A 25496-nucleotide genomic window follows, 5' to 3' on the forward strand; every position below is an offset into this window, starting at 1 on the left:
CTTCAGTGATGTTGAAAATCCACAAGTGCAGCCAAGACTGAAATTGAGTGGCTCAAAACATCATGAGCTATTGGGCAGTCCTTGCAGGCATTAGAACAGGCCACATTTGTTTTTGCACGTAAACAAGCATGCTACAAAAAATGATGCAAAGGAGGCCAGACAGCACCAATGACCTAGAACATAATGAAAGTACTTTTGAATACCTATGCTATTTCTAACAGACATCTACATACAACTTATTCTCTCATGTAACACGCAGCTGCAAAGAAAAGCCGAGGTTGTACCACCCACTCTGAATCAATTTCCTTAGCACTGTGCAGTACCTGAAATTCAAGCTTGCCAGCTAGAGAACATGACAAGTTCACAGCAAAATGGGGCATAATGTGATAACAGTAGTCAAACAGGTGATATCTCAGGCTGAAGTAAATTCAACTAGGGGACTAGTCGTCAGGGAAAGAAAATCCAAGCAAACAATTTCAGCTCACTTACATGCATACACAGATGCCACTACGTAGGTTCTTGTTGTGATGCCCCATGACCTAAGTCAGCATCAAAGAGGTCCATTAAAGAGTGGCACACATGCAGTGGCACACACCCAGCGTACATACACAAGTTTGTGTCAAAAAAGTTCGTTGAAGAGCTGCATCTACCCAGTGGCCCCAAGTGATAACCAATGGCCACAGTGACACACCAATGGTAGCCCCAGGGGGCACGTACTGAATTTCCACAGCTATAAGGAGCTTTTTCAAAGTTTCTTGCCTCAGAAGACGCCTCGCATTATATAACCGACATTGACACAAACAACAAGATCACTCATAGAAATCGGTGTCAGCAACCTCCCAAACTCCCCTACTTCTACACACCTTGCTATCCTAACTAAATCCCCATGTTGAGCATTTAAACTTGCCTCACCCTCCCTATGCACTCAGTCATTTTGCTGGATATCCATGAAGTGGAGAAAAGTGAACTATATAAATAATGCCAAGGAAAACAGTTGTTACCCGAACGAAGAAGTCCCCTGCTCAAAAAAATTTGTCCACCTGATATAACGCTTGTTCGAACTCTGCTGACCACCTTCGGCTGAATATTGCATATCACACAAAGCAGCAATTCAACTATAATTTTTAGTTTTATAATGAAACAAAAATTTCCAATACAGGAATCCTGAACAGGAAACTGTAAGTAATAACAATAATACAGGAACCCTTAACAGTATCCATAAGTGTGAAATTTTTACACAGGCAAAGAGGCCAACATTTAGCCACTAGGGCACACACAAGGCATTATTACAAACATTTTCTCTGCAAAAAGCCCTAACACCCCGACGCCAGGTGGTGTCTTGCGTGGAGCCATGCACGCATTTAAAAAAATAGGCATTTTGTATTTTCTTCTTCCGCAAGATCAAGGCAGGCAGGCTGTGATGCTGTGCAAGCAGTGGTGGCATTCAAAATGGAAGGAATCCACACAAAAAGCCATGGTACTGTTGAGATGGCAGTGCATGATAGGGAGCATCCTGAAAAACCAAACGTAAATAGATTATGTACTATTGTATTGCAAACTGACACCACATGAATATTTAAACACAGCATCACGAATTATTCAACAGTGCTGGGCCATTCAATGCTATCACGCCAAGTGTATCTTGGCCACCTCAGATTTTAGGAAAAATTACAGCCCATTGTACCTTAGGACAGAAAGCTGATCTAGTTGCTAAGGATTCATTATGCAAAAAAAAAGGTGAGGTGTGCAGACACAAGAGCAGAGAAGTGGACAACACGAACGCATTGTACAGTTGCAGATTGGATGAAGTCGAGAGTATGACAAAAGCCCGTCTGGTCGGGATGATGCATACTAAAAGGAAGAGGTCCAGACACCGACCAATATGGCTTAAAATAGTTATTTACGTTTTGGCTCCATCACGGGAGCCTTGTGAACAAGACTCCCAGGGGGAGCCAAAATGCAAATAACTATTTTAAACTATTTTGGCCAGTGTTCAGACCTCTTCCTTTTATGTTGCAGAACGCACACACAGAATACTTTGTGAAAATTTCACATCGTGTGAGCATCGTTATCTTGTAGACTAAGGCTGAAACATTACGGCACTGACAAAGCTACAAACAAGTGTTTCTATGAATGACCACAAGGCTTTCCAGAATGTTTCATTAATTGAGATGGACCATTAATGTTATGTATCTGCAAAGAGCACCTTCTTATCTGACTTGATTAAATATAATAGACCTTCGAGCAGTTTCTGAAAAGTATTTTCATCCAGCTAGGGTGGTTTGTAGGTACGAATAACCAATTTAGGAACCACTATTTTGTATTGAAGAAAGAGCTTATCATTAAAAGAACCTATAGCTGCATGATTAAAAGTTTCTGAAATTTTGAATCAACTCTATATCTGCAGAAGCTCTTTAATTAGGTATTAGGATGCCTAGCAGTACTAACAATGAAAGTAAATGACAACACATTAAAAAACTAATAAAATGAATGTGTTCTTGATAATACAATGTGTTGTCTTATTATACACAGATTATACAAAACACCAGCAGTAATGCGCATATCTTCAGAGTGCACATAGTTTACCAACGTAATAAATACAGGTCAACATCATAAAGCGACACAGGTACTGGGGTTTTTCTTTCACATTGGCCTGAAAAACCAATCACTTGAGCATTCAGCCATATTACAAACAGCACCTGCGTGCATGAATTCAAGAAACTTTCAGATGTGCAAAATTGTTTAGGAGCTTTTAAGCAATGGGCATTACACTACTATTATGGGTAATTGGTTGCCTGTAAAAGTGGTAAATTAGGTGAACTGGTAGTTGTCCTTCTGGTGAAGGATATTGCAGAAAATGTGAGGACAAAAACATAGGAGCAATTTGGAACCTATGAATGCTAAGAAAGAAGACAATATGCAATGTTACCATGCTGACAGACAGTCAGATAAAAGATGATACAAAGAAAGTTAAATACAGATTACACAGATGCAAGCATTCTGCTTCTTTATTGCTGCAAAACTCGGCAGTTACAGAAGTGCTTCATCCCCTGAACAATATTTTAGCAATACGTTCACTATGGAGTTCCATTGAGGATGCATCAGATTTGCATGCTTCAAGTGGTTTGGGCTACTCAGAGACAGACATCTGGCTTCTAAACGCAGGGGCATGACGAAATACTGCAAGTGTTCCAGAAAAATGCTTACATGGTAAGGGAAATGACAAAAACAAGAACGTGGATGAAAAGACCAAACTGCCCCAAAGTCAAATTTTAGCAATGTAAGGTTTTATGAAGCATAATTACAGTTCTAAGACAAAACAAAATACCAACATGATGTGCAGAGAATGGGCGCGGGAAATGAAATGACCTCACTAAACAATGACTACATAAATAAAAACGACACATTTGCAGGAAATTTCACAATACGCGACATATAAACTGTGATTCATGATGCACCCATGTCATACATCATATTGTTCAAGTAACCAACTTCTTTATTCAAGACCCCTGTAGAAGGTTTGTTAATGCAGTTATTGGTTTCTTGGATGGAAAAGGCCTAGTATGCAAATCTGCACTTCCCTGCCTTATATTTGCAAAGTGCATGTGTACAGTCAAATTTTGGCACAGTTTGGCATCTTTTGCAATGTTTTGCGAGATATCCACATACTGTTACCATCTACATCTGTGCACGATGCTCCTGCAGCCTGCCATTAACACAAATACTGGTTTATCCTACGTAACACTTTCCGCTGAAGGCATTAAATGCACTCAAAGGTGCCCCAAAGACAGGTTGAGCATTCTGCGCAGGTTAGCAAGGTCTGAAAAACTTGCAGGACATTGTAAAAGATGTCAATACATGGCAAAATACAACAGCACAAAATACTCGGAAGATATAAGGCTAAAAGTGTACACTGATATATAAGGGCCTTTCCAGACAAACCAATAAATGCAACAGCACACCTTCTATTGAAATCTCGAATAGAAAAATTGATTACTTGAAAAAGATGTATGGTACACGCAAAATAGAATGAGTGATGTATCTTATATGTCGCGTATAGTCAACTCTTGCTGCAAATGTGAGCCTTTCATGCATGCATATAATCGCACTCATATACTAAAACAAGTTCATGTGCAATGCTCATCTTGTGCATTTCATGTGCTTCATCTTATAGTCAAGTAACTGTTTCCTAATGCCAATAACCAACTCTCCCAGCTTTCAGCAATAGTATGCAAGATTATTTATTCTTAGAAGTATGATAGCATGAAAAAACAAGGAGAGAGACCTATCAACCGGACCAGCACCAACTACAAGCTGATTTTGCTCTTGGATGGAAACGAGTATTACTAACCATAACCATTATCAGTGTTTCAATGAGGGAGTTGGTGAACCCAGAACTTGCATGAAGAATAACTACAGTAGCCATCTGGCTGCACATATGAGCCATGGGTGTTTCCCTATCTTCCAGCCAGCACATAAGGTTAGTTGCAAAGAGCCCTGACAGAGCTGAGAAGGACGTGATTGAGGTTTTCCACATTAGCAAACAAAGATCGACATGTGTCAAAAAATAATCACCATCTCTTGTCAGATTCGAGTAAATACGGTAGTCACCTAACGCAATGTGTAATGAATCGAGGGTAAATGCTTTATAAAAAAGTACATGTTTTTGACGAGAGAGAGAGAGAGTAAAACATCTTTATTAATAATATTTGAATGGCGAGAGCAGTCCTCCCACACTGCTCTTGCCATTCAAATATAATTAATAAAGATGTTTTACTCTCTCTTTCTCATCAAAAACATGTAATTTCTTGTAGAGCATTTACCCTAGATTCATTACACACATTGCGTTAGGTGACTACGATATTTACTCGAATCTAGGCCGACCCCAATTCTAGCCGACCCCCTAAAGTTCGAAGCCAACAAAAAAATATACTACCTCGAATGTAGGCTGAACAAAAAAAGCGAGGACAGCATTCACAAAATGCAAACAGCATTTATTGAATCTGAATGTGCAGAGCTCATTGAACGTTGTCGTCACTGCTAGACTTTTCGCTGTGTCCCTTGTCCCTGTCACCTTCGAACAGTGCACTATCTTCGGTACCGTCAGTGCATTAGATATGCTGCACTTTTTAAAGGCGTGCACGATCAATGTGCCTGGGATGTCGTTCCAGGCTGAGCTACCCAGCCCACCAGCTGCGATAGCGATGCACGTTTGATGCGGCCGTTTCCATTAGCATGTGGTCTTCGTCAGTCCACCAGTCCGTGTAATATTTCAGCAGACGATCCTTGAAACGTTTGTTGATGCAGACATCAAGTGGCTGCAACTGGCCCATCATGCTGCCCCGTATGACAGCGAGGTCCGTGTTCGCTTGTGCGAGTGCAGCCTTCACATTGTCGGTCAAGTGCCCACGGTAGGAGTCGACAAAAGGAGCGAGTTCTTTGTCAAAAGGGCTCCTGGACGCCATCGCCACACAATCTTAACCCACTCTTCCCCAATCGCACCCGTCATCCATTCTTATTTACCTGCACAATGACATCTCTTGGGAAAGTTTCTTGAGCAGGCATGGTCTTCCTTTTAAATATCATATAAGGAGGGAGTTTATGTCCATGAGCTGTGCAGCACAGCATCACAGTTGCGCACTGCTTGACGTAGCCCGCAGAGCACACCTTCACCTCCTTGGCACCCTTTTCATTCACTGTGTATGCCACTGGCATATCAAAATACACAGCCGCCTGGTGGGCGTTGCCGATTTGCCGAAGGTTGTGGCCTGCCACTTCTCTCTTTCGCAGCACGTAGCACTGGAAAGCTATCAGCTTTTCTTCAAAATCGCTTGGCAGCTTCTGGGTGATTGAAGTGCGACGTCGGAGGCTGAAGCCAAAGCGCTTCATGAATTTTTGAAGCTAGCTCCGGCTAGCTTTGAAATCCTTTGGCATTAGGCCTCGCTCCCTCGAAAGCTCCCTAGCTTTCGCATGGAGCACTTCTGTTGTCACTGGAAGGGCAGCTGCCTCTGCGTCCAGACAAAGTTGGCCAAAACTGTCTCCACTTCGTGGTAATGGCCCTTCTTTGGTCCGCTAAAAGCCATCCTCGTACCGGCGCACACAAAGAGCTGCTGTCGTCCCCTCCAATGACGGACGTTTTTCTCGTCGACGCCAAAGTCCCGCTCGGCTTGAAGGTTTGACGATGCCTCTGCAGCTATCACAACTTTTCGCTTGAAAGCGGCACTGTAGTGTCACCTGCTTGGTGCCATAGCAATAACATCACGCCGCACACTGATACGGCCGACACAACACAGGTCAAAATGGCAACCTCGCTTGTGTACGGCTGGCTACTGGCATGGCTAGTAGCGGCTGCGATACTGACTTTTCTAGATGGCGCTAGCTGTGTACCATATTTAGCAGTTTCAATGAAAAACTGAAGTGTTTTTTTTTCTCTTTAAATCCTTGAATCTAACCCGACCCTAGAGTTAGGAATATGATTATTTGAAAAAAAAATAACTATCGGCCTAGATTCGAATAAATACGGTAATTTGTTTCGCTACTTTTCTTAGTGCCCCATACAAGATTAACCTTTTCCATGCCAATTTTATTTTCAGAAAACCAGCAAAATTTCCAAACTATTTTTATGAGCTATTCTTTGTGAAGAGTTTCCTTACTGCAATATTCGCAGTTTGTTTACAACTTTCTGCTGTCTTTTATTAGCTGCCTTTCATGTTTTTAGGTTGCAAACAGACAAGGATGCAGAAACAGTCTACATGAAGCACATATTTTGGAAGAAAGTCAAGCGTACTTTTTTTTATCCTCCATGAAACATGTTCTTCCAGGAAGATAGGGGGTTAACCGAGGGCCCCGATTTTTATTAGTCATATCATAAAAAGGCAACAAGCACTAACACCAAGGACAACATAGGAGAAATTACTTGAGCTTAATAAATAAAATAACAAAATGATTAATTAATGGAAATGAAAGTGGATAAAAAAACAACTTGCCGAACGTGGGGAACGATCCCACAACCTTTGCATTTCGCGTGCGATTCTCTACCAATAGAGAAGAAATAAATGAGAAGAAAGGGGGTTAATTGCGGGGCCCAATTTTGTTTAGTCATATCTTAAGCCAACAAACACTGACACCAAGGACAACATAGGGGAAATTACTTGAGCTTAATAAATGAAATAACGATGCGATAAATCAATCGAAATGAAAGTGGATGAAAAAACAACTTGCCGCAGGTAGGGAACGATCCCATAAGTTGCGGCAAGTTGTTTTTTCATCCACTTTCATTTCCATTAATTTAGCCTTTCGTTATTTCATTTATTAAGCTCAAGTAATTCCCCATATGTTGTCCTTGGTGTCAGTGTTTGTTGGCTTCTTATGATATGACTAATAAAGATTGGGCCCCCAGTTAACCCCCTTTCTCCTCATTTATTACATAACGAGGGTCTCAAATCCGGCAACATTGATGCCATCAAGTAGTATGTGTGGGTTTCTTGACCGGTTGCCTTCACCCAAAAAAGATCACGTTCTCGTGACGCCTGCGGCAGAAAGTGTTTCACGTCCACCGCTATGGTCTGTGAGTCGTGGCGCTGGATAACACTCGCAGGGTTCTACAAGGAAACATAAATACCCAAGAAAGTGGACGGGAAACGGCGCCACGGTAGCTCTATTGGTAGAGAATCGCACGCGACAGGCGAAGGTTGTGGAATCGTTCCTCACCTGCGGCAAGTTGTCTTTTCATCCACTTTCATTTCTATTAATTTATTGTTTCGTTATTTCATTTAACCTGAAGTAAGCTCCCCTATGTTGTTCTTGGTGCAAGTGTTTGTTGGCTTCTTATATGTTATTGCAGGTGCGGCACGATAAGTAAACCGCAGAGTAGTAAGCAAAAAAAGTGTTTTTTTCTAAACAGGTCGCTAGGGGCCCAAATATTGCTACCAATCATTAGTATTAAGTTGAAGCTTCAAACATGAGTTTTTAGCTTTCCAGCTTCTATTCTTTACTTCAGATGAACAAATACATGACATTTTGATATGATATGGGATTCTTGCACTGGACAGGCAACCTTTGTCACTGCAGCCACCTCACTTTGCACGGTCATTTTTAAAACCCATGGAAACCAACTTCTGCCCAATTTCTGCTCACTGCACCCTCAGATATCATTTTGTTCAGAAATTGACATCACTCACACCAAGCTGATGAAAACATTGCCGCTTGTACATGGCACTGAGTTGGTAAAATGAAATCACTGGACCAGTCAGACTCATCACTATCCCAAAAAGAGTGAATGTGGCTATAATTGCACTCCCTCCAAGAATAAAATCGGGTGGTACTTGGTGCGAGCACTTTCAATGTGTTTCTTTGTGCCCATTTCTGCGTGCTATATGTCTACTAGTATGTCTGACTTAGTAGCCTAAGCAGAAGCTCTGCCATAATATATGTTGTCCACTGTAATGTTATTAGCCCAAACGATGCTGGTAATACAATGTGAGCTATATAACAGGGACATAAAAGTTCTTTGTATCTTTTATATATTTTATCTTTGTCGCATATAGCACACTTCTGCTGGTTCAGGTGGGTTACTAGAAGCGAAGGAAATAGTTTAGCTGAAAAGATGTGTTCTTTGCTCCAAAACAGCAATACTATAACTGATGAATGCCCGTGTAACTTGGCTTTGACTGTTCTGAAGACCAAAGCAATGAATATTGCACAGTGCCATGCAGCAGTATTTACACCATGTCTTGATTTCCCTTCAAGAGCATCTCTTCCGATCACCTGAGGGATGTTTTTAGCACACAAAGTGTCTCCTTGTTGGCTTTTGACTTTTAGCAGTTAGCAGAATGCACACAGAGAACTGGCAAGTGACCAGCCATAGCATACCCGCTGTGGGGGCATAGTGGCTATGGTGCGGCGCTACTAAGCCCAAGGGCTTGAATCCCAGCCACAGCGCTGCCACATTTTAATGGGGGCGAAGTGCAAAAATACCTGTGTACCGTGCATTGGGTACATGTTAAGGAACCCCAGATGGTCAAAATTAATCTGAAGTCCCACACTACAGCATGTCTTAAGATCAAATTGTAGTTATGGGATACAAAACCCTTGAATTTAATTTTTATTTCTAAGCCATGACGTGAGTAGCTAGGGATTTGCATTTTTTGTTTTGTGAGGTTGACTCCGGGAGTTCTCAATCAGAGCTTCTACAAGATGATGACATCATTTTGAAAAGTTGGCTGCCAGTATAGAAACATACTGCCCTGTGGTATCATCATGCATTAAAAAGAAGTACGTAGTGGAGCCAACCCTATGAACAGCAAAGCAGAACTTTATGGTTTTACTTCTGATAGACCCAGTGCAGCCTTAGGTGTACAGGCACAAATTTAAATGACAAGCCTTGCTCATCCTCAGTAGGGAAATGGTTAAGTGCATTTCGCTTCCTAGTTTCAAGTTCTGCAACTAAAATATACAATTATGTTCACTTTCCTTTTTTGGGGTGGGGGCAAAAACTGAGCACAATTAACTAATCACTTATCTATCATGCAAGCGATGTTTGCCTTTCTCAGTAGTCGATCTAAAGACAGAAAACTAGGCTCAGGTGTTTTTATCTCTAAAAGAAGACAAGCTTTTATATGGCAACCTATCAACTTGAAGCCCACAGTAGTAGTTCAGCTTCTATGCCATCTAGCTGTTGAGCACGAGTCAAATAAAAATTAATGCAAAAGTATTAGTGTTCCATGCTTTTAATGCACGGTAAAGGGACACTAAAGGAAAATAATGAGTTAAGTTAGATTGAAGGTTAGCCTTTCATAATAATAAATTGATCATTTGTAGCAAGAACAGAGCTTTTCTAAGCAAGAAAATTAGAGAACTGGAAAATCAAAGAGCACCAACTAATAAATTGAACCAAATTCTGTAGTTTTATGTGCCAAAACCACAATATGATTATGAGGCATGAAGTACGACGGAATCTGGATTAATTTTTACCCCCTTGGTAACTCTACTGTGCATACAATGAATGCACAGCACACATGCATTTAACACCTATCAAAATGCAGCTGACACACCTACAATTTGATCATTCACCCTCAGGCTTAGCAGCGCAACATCAAACAGCACAACTCAGAGCCCATGCTTGCAGGCAACCTTCTGCAGTGAGTGCGTCACTTGGTGCTCATGAGGCAGTACTTCCAGCTGCTTCAGCTGCTTTTAAGTGTGTGCACTGCTGGCTTTTGCTGTTTTAAAGCCCTTAAAGCCCAACTACAACAAAAGTTAGGGCTGCGTAAAAAATGATTCAAACAGTGTAAATACAAAACAGCCGTCTAGCATTCTTGATAGCGAGACTGAAATGAATGCCACAATTACCAGTAACTGGCAGTGAAGCATGACTCAGATTGCAGGGCTCCTTAGTGCGGCCTACGAGATAAGAGACCACCTGCAGCTGCCTGCAGTGTGATAAAAAACCTGGAGGCCATGTGGACTCTCAAAAAAAAAATTATGGGGTTTTACGTGCCAAAACCACTTTCTGATTATGAGGCACGCCGTAGTGGAGGACTCTGGAAATTTCGACCACCAGGGGTTCTTTAACGTGCACCTAAATTAAGTACACGGGTGTTTTCGCATTTCACCCCCATCGTAATGCGGCCGCCGTGGCCGGGATTCGATCCCGCGACCTTGTGCTCAGCAGCCTAACACCATAGCCACTGAGCAACCACGGCGGGTGATGTGGACTCTCGTCATAGCCACTAACCACCAGGTTCATGCGTCATCTGCTAATACACTATTAAAAGAATACCAAGAAGAAAATTAGACAGTTACCAGCCCCGCAGCTTTGCCAAGATCACTACAGTAGTATTTACTACTCATTTATTACCAATTTAGCAAAAGTGAAATATCTTTGCATTTGGAATTTAAGCTTTTGCAGTAGGGGTATTGAGGTGTGATGATCACAATGCTCCTGTGCTTTGTGACATTACATCACTACACATTTGACAAGGCCATGGTTCTAAGTGTTTTTAGATACATCGATATCTTAATTCTTTTACAACCTAACTCCAATATGACACATGAGAATACAGTAGATTACATTTGAAATCTTTTTAACGAGCATGGAAAAGCACTAACCTTTACACATGAGACACGCATGGCGAAAGCATTGTTAGCAAAGCTCCCACGTGCTTTAGATAATTTTTCACCTTGGTCAGTGTCGGTTCTGTTTTTTCCCTTAACTCTTCCTAACCGGACAAGACTTCGTCAGACTCAACTTCATTAAACTATTGACAATGCACTGCATATCTTAGATAAACATTTGATGGTCACCCTAAAGCATGTTTCCCGAAGTTACCAACCAAGAGCAAAGAGTGGTTAGCTACTGTATGAACCAGCCTACACCCATGTTAAACCAACTATTGCCCCCATGCGCCTTGAATAGGCTCTAAAAATGTGTGTTCACACAATGCGCAATAGCTTTTGTGCTCAAGTTGGCAGGTTCATAGCAGCTGGCCTCCCTCACTCATCATCAGAATCTCAGAATCCCTACTGCAAGAACTTCAGGAGTTGAAAGCAGCAACAGACAAAAGCGCGCAGTTTGAAGCAGCCAGAGGCACTGCCTCAGAGCACAGCAGTTGCACTGACTGAAGAAGTTTGATGACAAATATGGGGCACCATTTGTGTCGCTGGTTCCAAAGAAGCCATCTAAGCTTTGTTCCCATGCTTGAGTGTAAAAATACAGCTGTTTTTAACAAAAGGCATGCAACACCGTTCATGAATTGTGCCACTTGAATGGTTTATCAAATAACCTTACTTCTGGTGAGCTCTACACAAGCAAAATTGGATGCTGCACTGATGAAAGGGTAAGAGAACATTTGCAGAATATAAAAACAAAGGAAGACCAATGTAGGTGAGCATTGTAACACATGCACTTGTCATCCCTCACTTGAAATATATTTTTGGGAGTAGAAACACGAATGCACAACTGATATCATAAGCTCTTAATATCAAAGAGTGGGAGTGACTGTGTAATTATTCATTTTCTTATTTTTTTTCTATTTCTCACAAGTATGTGTATGAATGTTTTTTTGCTTTCGGTTTACACAGGTTGCTTCACCTCAATTTGTTTGACCCTGTTCCCTTCTTTGCAATCCTTCATCCCTCCCCCTCTTTTATGAACTTCCAGAGATTATATGAATAGGTCCTGCTTTCTTAGAAAACATGGCACACTGGATTGGCATGCCTACCACTGCATGTAAATTCTTTTGTGTTTCTGGTTTTTATCTCAACTCCTGAAAGAACCCAACATGAGTAGCCCCTTTCCTCTCCCCTTCTACCACAACTCAAAACCTCGCCTTGTCAATCCCTTCCATTTACAGTCTGCCTTTTTTTTTTCCTTATTTGACATCCACTACTCTACACAACAAACTGGCTTATACGGATTTTTGTTCATTTTATGTCGCATCGATTTTTATTTTAAAAGATTTCTGTTCTCATATGTATTGAAGGATGAAGTGGCACAAGCATATCTAGAAATTTTGGACAATGCACCTTCCGCTATTGTCGGAAGCTATGTGTCGTGATCAAGTGACGAGCATACAACACTTTTTTTTAAGTGACAACTGTATAATAGGTTACATATGCAACGCATGCAAGGCTACATGCTGGCTTTGCTCGCATGGCCTGGGCCGCTCTCCCAGAGGCATCGTTCCACATCTCGCATGATGGTGTATGTAGCGCCATCTTGTTGCGGTGGCGCACACATCTCCCTTGCTTTAGAGTGGCCCCAGCCATAAGTTGAGCAGACTTGGAGCTCTTACTTCTCACGTGCTCTTCGAACTCTTACGTCCACTTCTTGTGAATGCTCCAGGTTGCGATGGCTGCAAATGCTTACTTGTGCATCGAGTGAGACCACTAGCTGTGCTCACCGCATATGAACGTTAAGTGTGAGCTGGCCCAACTACTGTCCCTGTTGCAGCACCGGACAGGATATGGACGGCAGTCTGTGGTTGAATAGGGGCAGTCTGTGGTTGAATAGGGTCAGTCTGTGGTTGAATAGGGAATAAAGTCCTGTGTTGCCATTTTTCCAAAGTCCTGTGTTGCCACTCGTATTACTTGCACTGCTTGACCGTATATGCTTCATTTCTTTTCTTGAATGTCCTAGTGTTCCCCAGTGGCTTCAGCATTCTTGGTGCCACTGGCACATCGGTTCTGAGGCATTTTCCTATGAGTTCAGCAAGTGTGAGCCCTTCTTTGCCTGGAGGTCATGATGAGCAAGCAGAGCCTTTTGAATGTTGGATGACTTCTTGAGCAACTGCTTAGCCATCTGTACAGTTCTTTCTGCAGCACCGTTGCTCTGGTGTAAGTAGGTGCTACTGGTTACATCGCATAATTCCCATTGCTTGACGAACATGCTGAATTGTGCCAAAGCGAACTAAGGACCGTTGTCCTGTCATATAATAGCTGGTGTCTCAAAGTGAGCGAAGATCTGGCTCAGTGCTTGAGTTATGTTCTGTGTGGTAGTATGCCTCAACTTCATGTGTTCAAAGAAGCGCGAGTAATAGTCCACCACTACGAGGTAATCTCTCCATTCTCAAAGAGATCAATTCCAATCACTTCCCATGGGTGTTCTGAAAGTGGAGTGTGTATCACAGGCTGTGTCTGGTTTACAGTGCTATTGACAGACAGGACGTTTTGACACATAACTCTGGATGTGTTGGTTAATATCTGGCCACCAGACTGATTGAGTGGCTCAAGCCTTACATCTTCCAAGAACCTGACGACCAGTATGCAAGCGCTAAAGCACATCACTTTGCATATTCAGTGGGATGATAACGTAACTGCCTTTGAGTAAAATTTCATCCACCAGTGTCAGTTCATGGATAACTTCTGCGTACCTCTGCACTTCTGGCGGCAGCAACTTGTTTGGGCCATGACGTACAGTAGCCCCTGACCCTTGCTAAAACGGGATCATTCATTTGCATGGCCTTTATCCTCTCTAGCAAGTCTTGGGAGGCAGACGGCAGTTCCATTGTAAGAATTTAGTGTTCTATGATGGCCTCGCTGATGGTCCCTGGGCTGCTACTGCCTGTTTCTTTCTGCAGTTTCCTTGAGAGCACGTCAGCAAGGCATATTTCCTTGCCAAATATGTGGGAAATGGGGTAATCCAGCAGTCTCATTCGGACCCACTGCAGATGTGGACTCGGTTCACCCAGGCAGTTTGATGACAGCAGAAGCACTAGCGGCTTATGGTCTCTTTCTACATGAAACTGCAGACTTACCAGGTAGCAGCGGAAATGCTTGCAGGCCCATGTAACTGCCAGTGCTTCTTTCTCTATACAAGCATATTATGTCTCTATGTCAGAGAGGGACCTTGAGGCACAGTCAACTACAAGCCTACGATCTTCTGTCTCTTGTAAGACTGCCCCAAGACTGTAGGATGATGCATATGCAGACACAGTGAGAAGACTAACGGTTGTACTGGGTGAGCACCGGTATCGTCGTCAATGGCTTTTGATGGATTAAGCATCACTGTGAAGCAGATCATGTAATGGTTTTGTGAGCTGTGAGAGCCTTGGAAAAAACAGACCAGGTGGCGGGCCATCCCAAGAAGGAACACACTTCTACATCCTTCGTCTGTTGGTTCTGCTACCTGACAGCACATTGACCTTTTCAGGGTCAGCAGTGATACCGTTTGCCAATACAATGTGTACAAGGAATTCCACAGACTGCTGGCGAATGAGAAGAAAGGGGGTTAACCAAGGGGCCCGATGTTTAGTAATCATATCATAAGAAGCCAACGAAGACACCAAGGACAACACAGGGGTAATCACTTATACTTACTCAATGAAATAAATTATAAATTAATGGAATTGAAAGTGGACGAAAAAACAGCTTGTCGCAGGTGGGGAACGATTCCACAACCTTCGCATTTTGCGTGCGGTGCTCTACCAATTGAGCTACAGCAGCGCCGTCTTCTCATCCACTTCCTGGGGTATTTATGTGTTACTACTACAACTAACCCTAGGAGTGTTAGCCAGCACCACTGCTCACAAACCATGGCGATGGATGTGGAACATCCTTTCTGCTGCAGGCGTCACAATTACGTGATCTTTTTGGGTGAAGGCAAGTGGTCAGTAAAGCCCCACATGCCAACTGAAGGTTTCAATGTTGCCGGATTCGAGACCCTTGTTATGTTATGAACGAGAAGAAAGCAGGTTAACCAAGGGGCCCGATTTTTATTAATCATATCATAAGACACCTACAAACAAAGATACCAAGGACAACACAGAGGAAATTACTTGTATTTACTAATTGAAATAAAAAATTATAAATTAATGAAATTGAAAGTGGATGAAGAAACAACTTCCCGCAGTTCGGGAACGATTCAACATCTTCATATTACGCGTGTGATGTTCTACCGATTGAGCTACCATGGCACCGTCTTCCCATCCATTTTCTGGGATATTTATGTTACTACTAGAACTAACCCTGGGATTGTTAGCCAATGCCACGACTCACAAACCTTGGCGGGGGATGTAGAGCATCCTTTCTGCCGCAGGCATCACGAGTATGCGATCTTTTTGGGGGAAGGCAACTGGTCAATAAACCCACACATGCTACCTGAAGGCACCAATGTTGCCAGATTCGAGAACCGCATTATGTAATGAAGAAGGGGGTTAACGAAGGGGCCCGATTTTTTTACTGCTGGTGTAGTACACACTCTCCTGTGTTTAGGGTGATGCCAGCTTCTTGCAGGCGCTGAAGTACTTTGTGCAGTCATGCATCATGTTCTGCCTTCGTGCGGTAAAACACTATTATGTAGTCTTGCAGACAGGCTTGGCCGTGCAGGCCTTCTAGCGGTCTTAGCATTTCCCTGTAGAAAAATTCAGTTGCTGTGGAAATTCCGAAGGGCAATCGGAGGAACTTAAATGGCCAATTGGCATCAGGAAAGTGTTGTACCTCTAGGACACAGGTAACCAGTAACCAATAACCTTCCCTTGCGTCAATTTTGCTAAACCAGGCAGCTCCGGCGAGTTTGGCCAGGCAATCATCGACGGTGGGCACTAAGACTCGTTCTCACAGAACATTCTATTTCAACCTTCCAAAGTCACTGCAGATTTGAAGCTTGCCTCCTTTATTTTTCGCAACTACCATAGGTGCACGCCACTCTGTGGTCTCTTTGACCTTTATGATGATACCCAGACTTTCCATTCTCTCCAACTCACATTGGACACTCGGCAACATGGGCAGAGGTACTCGCCTCGAGTACATAATAGCACACTGCTTGGCATCAAGGAGTAGCGATATTTTGTAATCGGTCTGTAGCCAGGTAGAGGTAGCGGCATAAAATGTTGGCTGAGTCACTGACCTTGCCTGCTGACTCTGCTACTTTTAGGAGACTTGGAGGACATTGAAGGACTTGATTGCGGGACATCAAAAAGTGCGTCATGCAGCTAGTCTATTACATAAATTTCTTCTTGACACAACCAGCCATTTCAGCACAGGGTCGCAGTGAAGTCTAACCGTTGCTATTTTGGTCCAGTTGGGTCCGAGCAGCTGTTCATTTGCTTGCTTCATGTTGCCCATGACTTGTTCGTTGTAGAGGCTTGTTGGCATTACAGTTACATTTGCACCAGTGTTTACCTTGAACTTCACTGGCAAGCCATTGACCATCACATTTATTTTCCATGGCCCAGGATCCTGTTGGTCAGTTAATTGTCCAAGTAAACCTCTTCCAAAACAGCTTGGTATGTGCTTTTTGTTCTGCTTTTTGGAAGCAGAAAAGCATACGGCAGCAGTGTTCCTTTTTACTGCAGGCACTGCATGTTTTGCCATTCGCTGGGCACATAGTGTGTGATGGTTAACCATAGGTGTTCTGTTGAACCGTACCACTTGCATGTCTGTGCACTTTGGTCACACTGGTTTTTTCGATAATTATTTGACTTTCCTTTGCTCTTTGAGAAGCTGTGCATGGTGTCGACAGCTTCAAGTTACTGTAGCTGTGGCCGTAGGTCCTTTTGCTGCTGTTTGATTGTCACCATGTTGTGAGCAGCATTGACAGCGGCTTCTAGAGTAAGCTCGGCGTTATGTTGCAGCTTCTCACTTACCTGTGCGTCTGTAGGACCGACCACGAGTCTATCACAGATCAGTTCCTCTTTCAGGGCACTGTACTCAGAGGCTTCAGCTATTCTGAAGAGTTGAGTGATGAACATATCGGCTGTCTCATGCGCGTCTTGCTTCCGGCTGTTGAACTTTGCACACTCGTATAACACGTTCATCCGTGGCAGTAAATTTTTTATGAACACTTGCATTACTGTGTTGTAGTCGAGTTTCTCAGCATCACAGCGCCTGAGCAAGGCTAGGACGTCTTCTGCTTCACGACCCATGGCATAATGAGTGTCTTCACCTGCGTCTCGCTGTATTGCTTCTTTAGTCTGGAGATGGCTCTATAGCACTCCCATCTCATGAACCACTGTTTCCACTCCTCGGGTCGCCAAAAATCAAGTTTTTCCGGCAGTTCGATGATGAACGAGTTGAGCGAAGCTGCGTGCTGGGCTGTGGAAACTGTAGGCGAAGCCATGGGTAGCAAAGTTTCGTATTCACTGCACTGCGCTGCATGTGTAGACTTCTACTTGCGTGGTGCACTTCTCACAGCGTTGTCGAGTATCCCACCGCTGCCTCCATGTCGTGGCCGGATGACGAGCATACATAATTGACAAAACATAAGTGCTAACTGGGGACTGTTTACTAGGTCGCATATGCAAAACACGTACGGCTACATGCCGGCTCTGCTTACACAGTCTGGTCCACTCTCCCCGAGGCATTGTTCTGCATCTTACATGACCGTGTACGAAGCACCATCTCATTGCAGTAGCTCACACAACACAGTGTACCAGGGTAACTCAATGAGCAGCAACTTCAAAAGAAGTATACTTCGGAAGGCTGCTCAAGTTTAAACAACTCTCAGTTAACAATGTCGAGATGATTTGCCCTCTCATTAACATGCACATTTATGCCACTAGACCGTAACCTCTTTGCTACATTATAGCACAGTCTTGGTTCGAATTAAAACACTGATATAACACAGCAGAAAAGTTACGAATAAGAGCCATAAATACACAGAATATTAGAAAGGCGTGCACTCTCATTCTTGCTAACTGATCATTTGTTGAAATTCTGGCAGTCTTCTGAATTATAATTTTTAAATGGGCTGCCCATTGAGTTACGATAATGCATTGCAGTGAAATTTGATAGATGGCTGCAGAGCGAATTCAACTATTCAGTTTCAACCACAGCTAGTTACCCCTATGCTTTTCTTGGCTTCAGTGCCTTTATTATTTATCCCGCACTGCCCGGGAGCGTGCAAGCAGGGGGGTTACAACTTCGAAAAAAACACATCTTCATTCGCACAGCACACTTGGTCACAAGATAATCGATTCCACTCTGTTGCAGTTTGGGCAAAAAATGACAGCATAAAGGTCCGTTCTAGTTTGGTATTCTCGAATTTTAAAGTCATGATCTGTTCTCTTAGATACATGGTGCGGTGGTTTAAAATAGGTGTCTCTATTATTTCCGGTTTTGTTATTATATATGCTAAATAGCAATTTTAGTCGCAGTTTCCATGGGCGAGACGAGAGCGCTTCCCATCCGAGCTCACTTTTCATTGCAGTGCAGCTCTCCTCCCGCTTGTATCACCCACGAACGAACCTTCCCGCTCTGTTTTGTATTCTCTCGATTTGGTCGATCAAGGTTTTCTGATGAGGGTCCCAAACACAACACGCATACTCCAAGATCGGATGAACGAATGAAATATAAGCACTATTCTTTAGGGCAAAAGTTGAAGATTTCAAATTTCGCTGAATAAAATTTAGCGCTCTGGCAGCATTTGCAACTACATTACTCACATGTGCGTTCCAAGAACAATCACTTGAAAACATCACACCCAAATATTTATACATATATTGCTGGTCAATAATATCAGTGTTCAAAAAATAACGCGTTTCTATAATTTTCTTTTTTTCGTGAAAAACAGATGAACACATTTTTTTTTATTTAGTTGGATTTTCCACTTCTCACACCATAAGAGAATGTTAGTAAGATCAACCTGCACATCGATGAAGTCCTGTTTATTTTTTACTTTTTTATACACTATACAGTCGTCGGCAAACCAGCGTAAACGCCAAGATATCCTGGCAGGAATATTGTTTATAGAAACTAAGAACAAAAGCGGCCCTAAAAAAAGACCCCTGAGGAACTCTCGATGTGACCTCGACACAAGGAGAAGTAGCACCGTTCAGTATTATGCATTGCCGATGCTGCGACAAGTAATTGGCAATCCAGTTACACACTCCTTAACATTTGCCTCATGAAGTTTTTGAAGGAGCAATGAGTGAGAAACCATGACAATCACCTTTCGAAAATCTAAGACACAATGACTTTGCCCGTTCTCATCCACCTGAGCCACTGAGTCGTGATAGAATTCAATTAGCTGTGTTGTAAAGGACAGTCCCTTGCGAAAACCATGTTGATTATCAATTAATATTCTATGTTGTAATAAATGTAACATTATTTCTTTGTACAAAATATGCTCTAATATTTTACGGGATATGGATGTTAAAGAGATAGGCCTATAATTGTTTACATATTTTTTTGGACCACCCTTATGAACCGTAACTACATGTGCCATTTTCCAATCATCCGGCAGCACTCCAGTAGAAAGAGATCTAGTGTACATTAGGTAGAGGTAAGATGCGATTGGCCAGGTACAGCACTTCAATATGCGGGGAGAAATACCATCTGGGCTGGGGGCATTAGTTTCATCTATACTTTGTAACAATGATTCGATACCACCAACACTGAATTCGACAGGTTGCATCATGGCTCAGCTCTCACATGAAATTTTTCAAAGGTTGTTTTGGGCAAGCAATGCAGAATAAAAAAATCATTAAAGCAAGCTACCTTAGCTGTATCATCGGATAGGACCTTATGATGGTGAACAATTTCATTTACTCCCGTTGAGTCAGATCCGCATCCTCTTACGTATTTCCAAAAAAGCTTTGGATTTGTTTTCATATTATCATTAAGTCGATTGAATACGGACCCTTTCCGATGTGAACTTTAGTTTTATATTCATTAGTTACTTTGACCTGCTTCTTAAACTGATAACTGCTTTGTGTTCTTTTGAATGCGTTATATACTCTTCTTTTCCTTATTAACCTCAGGATACTAGGCTTCACCCATGGTTTCTTAGTTTTTCAGCCTAACTGAATGGACACTCGGTACATACTTTTCCGTCAGTTCTGTAACTTGTTTTAAAAAGAGACTACATTTGTACAACATCAGAATTCTCACAAAGATAATCAAAAACAGATAAATGAGCGAATAATTCCTGTGAAATGGCAGAATAATCACCTTTATCAAAGAAAAGCCTGTTGGCTTTATATGGACGTGATTTAAAAAAAATGAAACCCATTTTCCTTCTCATTCATTCTTGCGGGGGTCTGAAACCTCATAGCCTTGATGCCTCAAGGTAGCATGCATGGGTTTATTAACCACATGCCTGCTCACTTCAGTTCAGGTGTTACACGACACCATCATGCAAAAAAGGATGTTCCACATCTGCCCACCACGGCTCTAAATGGCGCTGGCTAACACTCCCAGGGCCACGTATACCACACATAAATACCCAAGTCAGCACAATTGGTAGCGCATCACGTGTGTACTGCAAAGGTTCTGGGTTCAGTCACCACCAGAGACAAGGTCTTTTTGTCTGCTTTCATTACTTTCTTTCAATATTTTCTACATTTCAATTTTAACGACAGCTAATTACACCAATGCTTTTCTTGGTTTAATTGCCTGCGACCTTTATATAACCAGCAAAAATAAGGTAACAAGAAAATGAAAAGAAATAAGTGGAGGATAGGGTCATCAGTGTTCAAAGAAGCACCTTCCTTTTTGTATCTTTAACCAACACTTGCGCCAATAGGCAACTCCTCTGCCTGCACATCAAATGACAGTGCAAGAGATGCAGCTGGAACCCACACTTAAATATATGTACAGCATACCAATGCATCTTCTCCGAAGGTAGTGAAGAGCACAGGTGCCTGTGGAGCTGTGTGCCACGGTTCCTCTTGCCAACCCATGGAAAGGAGCATAAGTGATACTGTAGAGCTTGCCGCTTCAAGCATCGTTCAGGTAGCCATTCATTATCCTGCACGTAGTATCCAATGTATTGTAGATATCGAGGCAGCTTCAGTCCTGCAGCAAATAAAGTGATCAGTTCTAACCAAAATGTTGAGATGCAGGCACTTTGGCAGACGGATGCTAACATGTTGAAGTTTCTGGGATGCCAGTCATAATTTCGTTAAACATTATATGGGCCACTCATGCAGGGATGGAAGCAGTCAAAGAAGTTTTGGAGCAGCTCTGAGAGCAGCAAATTTGACACACTGGAGCATGAATTGCCCGTTTTGGAGCAGTAAATACATGTTTACATGAGTAGCTTGGTAAAGGTCAATGAGTGAAATACAGGCATATGAAGAAAAGGTGTTGCTTAGTTTACTTTACAGAGCACTATTTGATTATGGCAGATCAGTTCTGCGGAAGCCTGCAAGGCAAGTAAAATTCATGACAGGAAAAATTTTCACCCACCCTACTTTAGCATGAAGCTAAGAAGGAAACCTGTACATGTTTCTCGAAAACCACCATTAAATTACATACTGGATGTGACAACTAACTGTGGCCAAGAAAAAAATAAATGAGTGCTTTCCGTGAACATCGCCCCCTCTATTTTGATAGACTTATGTTAGTGCTACTGAAGTTTCTTTTTTTTTCGTGGTGAACAAGCAGTTAATATGTAATTGTAACGAATGTTTATTTTCTTACTTATCCAACACGGTGCCAATGCAAAGATTGTGGAATACGCCGAGAAATGACCGATAACAGTGTTACAACGACCTAGGTCAAGTGTGGTCTTTCTTTTTTCCGACAAAAAAAATACAAAACACGCAAATTTTTCTTTAGTAATTCATGTGACAATGCACCCCGCATCAGTAATGTAAGTGGTCTCAGACGGAAACATTGCCATCAGCATACTGCATATATTACTAATGTGCAAACCTGGGGCACAGTCTTGTAAAGGTTCACAAAGTGAACGGTTACCATGATTGCGCTACTTCGTGTTTGGTAGAAACTGTACTTGCACGCCAAAAACTACTGACATGTCGAGAAAAAACTGCAGCTGCTCATTCCCAGTGCCCCTATTTGGCAAAGTTTGCGGAGAGCTTGATGCGATATTTGGTGTGCTGAAGCGTTGTCATGGTCAGGACAGTTTATTTTCACCTTTTAGTTATTTCACAGGCTTTTTCTCATTAAAAGAAGTCTTCACAAATCCTAGGCTGTTTTAAATGCTGTTACCGGCCATTTGTAACCACCATACAAAACTTTTTCGCTTCTCATTGATTAGGTAAATTTAAAAATTTAGCTAATGAAACATGTTCGTGCACACTGAACGAGAAATATTTGCAGTGGCTGCCATGAACAACACTCATCAAGGTGTCCATCAACACCATTCGAGTAGTGTCCTCTGGTAATTTTTAATTCTTGGCAACCTGCAGTTGAGATAGCAGAGTATCGCAGAATAAATGTCAAGTGACGTACTGGTCATTGCATGTTTGCCGGTATTTTACACAACTTTTGACACACTGGTTGGAAAAAAGACATGAACGGGCATGCTGATTGCACTTGAGCTGTGGTATACAAGTTTCCCTTGTCGTGCAAGGCATCTACATTAGACAGACGGGAAGGGGTATCAATGATTGCTTGGGCAAGCATAGTTACAACATTCATAAAAGTTATTGAAGTAGGTCCCTTGCCATGCATTGCAAGACTTGTGGATGCAAACTAGTTCTTTTAAAGAATGTGTCATCATAGGATGCAGTCGCACTCAAGTGATGCGCAAGATTATTGAGGCTAATGCCATTGCCAAATACATTAGGATGTGCGTGAGTACACCCTCCTATCTTTATCAGACAAGGAACTTTACTTTCTAAGTTGGTCGGCACATTTTCAATGAACTGCAGCCATATGCTTCTAGTAAGGTTGTTGTTTCAATCTTTTTCTCATGTGTGCTATGAGTGGCGCATATAATGTGCAGTAGGGTCATGGAATAACACCAGTTGAAATTTAGCACTCATCCTCCTGTCACCTGTACATTTTCTTTCATGCTCAAACTGAGTTATGCTAAAGCAAGACAAGAATCCATTCAGTCAATTTGTGCCTTCGAACCGGTTCAGTGTCCACAGTGCATGATGATGCTATTATAGAGGGATATTGAAAATATTGTTTATTTTCTTTGAATAAATAAAGTTTAGTATTAAGTTTCACACTGCATTTTGCAAGTTTTAATTACCCTAGTATAAATTTGTATTCTAGAATGTGAAGGATGAAAAAAAGCATTTCCAACCTTAGACATCTCCAATGACATCTAATCACTACAACTTAGAGGAAAGGCGCTACGATCTCAAACAGTCGCAGCTTCTATCCGCGGTTGTTGTATATAAATGCATTACGTACCGAGAGAATATGATCAAATCTTAAAGCTAAAACTAAGGTAAAGGCTTGTACCAACACGCTTAAACAAGGGAGACCATATCAAGACACATAGTGCGGATGTAAAAAAAAAATAAATCATGGAGTTTTACCTTTTAAAACCACGATCTGATTATAAGGCACGCCATAGTGGGGGGACTCCGAAATAATTTTGACCACCTCGGGTTCTTTAACGTGCACCTAAATCAAAGTACACGGGTGTTTCCGCATTCCGCCCCCATCAAAATGCGGCCGCCGTGGCCGGGATTCGATCTTACGACCTCGCGCTTAGCAGCCCAGCACCACAGCCACTATAAGCAACCACGGTGGGTATAGTGAAGAGCTGTGAAAATTTTTCCTATACCAGAAATAAGTTTTTGGCCAGGGACTCAATAACCGGGGGAATCGCGCCCTGTCTGGCGTAAGGTCTGGCGCTGCTCACAGTGCCCCCTCAGCAAACCGGGACATTTGCACGCGAGAACGAGAGCACCAAGTCCGGCCATGGCTGGTAAACCATATGACGATACATTAACAAAATATACAGTAACTTAAACAAAAGGACGAGTAAAAACGAGACGTGTCGTTTTTATTTAACTGACATATTATCTTCGCGTCTTTTCCCCCGTGTACGATATAGAGGTTACACAGTTGTGCTTATTCCATATCAGTAGTATCGTCTTACATCATGCATGCGCACTGAGCACATGAATACGTTCTGGATATCGCAGAAGGCGTTGTTCACGACGCGAGACTCACGATAGCGAAGTCAAATGCGATCCTTTTAGAAATAAAGAAAAAAAAATTGTTTGCCTATGACAAACTTTGCAAACAAGAAATAAAATATAAACTTACCAAAATGCTTCGTCCAGGTTGGTGGTGGAGTTCGTTGGCGTTCACCGTTGCGCATTACGCTGTGTTGTTAATCACGCTGCCCTCGCTTGTAGGCGTGAGAAGAACATCAAAGTATTATTATTTTCTGTCAAATACTGCTGCCTCGTAAGTACAAACAGAGAATTTTGAGCTGTCTAGCCTACCCCGGCATACCGGCACACAGCAGCTTCCCGCGCTCAAATCTCGCCGTGGATTCGAATTCGCGCCGGGTGCATTTCGATGAGCTGTTGTGGCGCCACCTAGAAGAGCTTAAATATGGACGGAACGAAACAAAGTTCTAACATATGTCCGTCTAGATTTCTTTATATTTATTTATTTCAGTCTAGATTTCTTTATATTTATTTATTTATTTAAGATATAAGGCACATGCTGTTTAGAAAATACTCACGGCAAACAATGTTTTGGTCTAGTTTCTTTGGCCCCTCCGATTTACGTCCATTGTCAGCTGGCCTGCGGCCTTCAAACGATATTCCTTACATATTGTGGCTCAATATTGAGGGCACTGAACCTGGTTGAATGGGGTTTAAATAGAGGGACAATATTTCGTTCTCTAGAGTATTGCTGCTGGGGATGGAGCGAGTATTAGGCTGCTTCTCGTCGGCAAAAGGAGCCGGACGAGTCACGAAATGCAAGAAAACGAACGGCTTGCATGATTACTAGTACAGTCTCGCTTGGGTGACCAGTGAGAAACAGCATAATTAACAACCTAACAAATACAATGGACAGCCGCCAAATCGTTGGTCAATTAGACATGTCAATGATGAGTCAGATTGGTGATTCTTTCGTGTTTGTCCGTTTGTAAACGTGTTGTGAAAAGCTTCGTTTATTCGATGTTGCGCCCCATTTTCACCAGAAAAAGAAAAGCGGCGTGTTTCTGTTGACGCCGCACGCGCACGGATTTACGGGCAAGCCGCGCGTGTCACGTTCACACATATCGCTCAATAAAGCACTTCAGCGGTATCGACATAACGGCCGCACCACTGGTGGTAACGGCTAGTGGTACCGGTAGTAAGAGGAGCCGAAAGGACCCAGAACCACAG

The 25496-nt window shown here is 42.4% G+C and overlaps 1 long non-coding RNA gene across 1 annotated transcript; it reads right to left on the bottom strand.

Annotated features, from left to right (window-relative positions):
• Window positions 1-455: 455 nt before the first annotated feature.
• On the bottom strand, window positions 456-24494 carry LOC139048401 (uncharacterized). The gene is made up of 3 exons (XR_011507664.1): window positions 24418-24494; window positions 21042-21234; window positions 456-1513 (listed from the first exon to the last, which is right to left on the bottom strand). It is a non-coding gene; the product is annotated as an uncharacterized lncRNA (long non-coding RNA).
• Window positions 24495-25496: the final 1002 nt, after the last annotated feature.

Source organism: Dermacentor albipictus, chromosome 8, assembly GCF_038994185.2.
Source record: "Dermacentor albipictus isolate Rhodes 1998 colony chromosome 8, USDA_Dalb.pri_finalv2, whole genome shotgun sequence".
NCBI lineage: Eukaryota > Metazoa > Arthropoda > Arachnida > Ixodida > Ixodidae > Dermacentor > Dermacentor albipictus.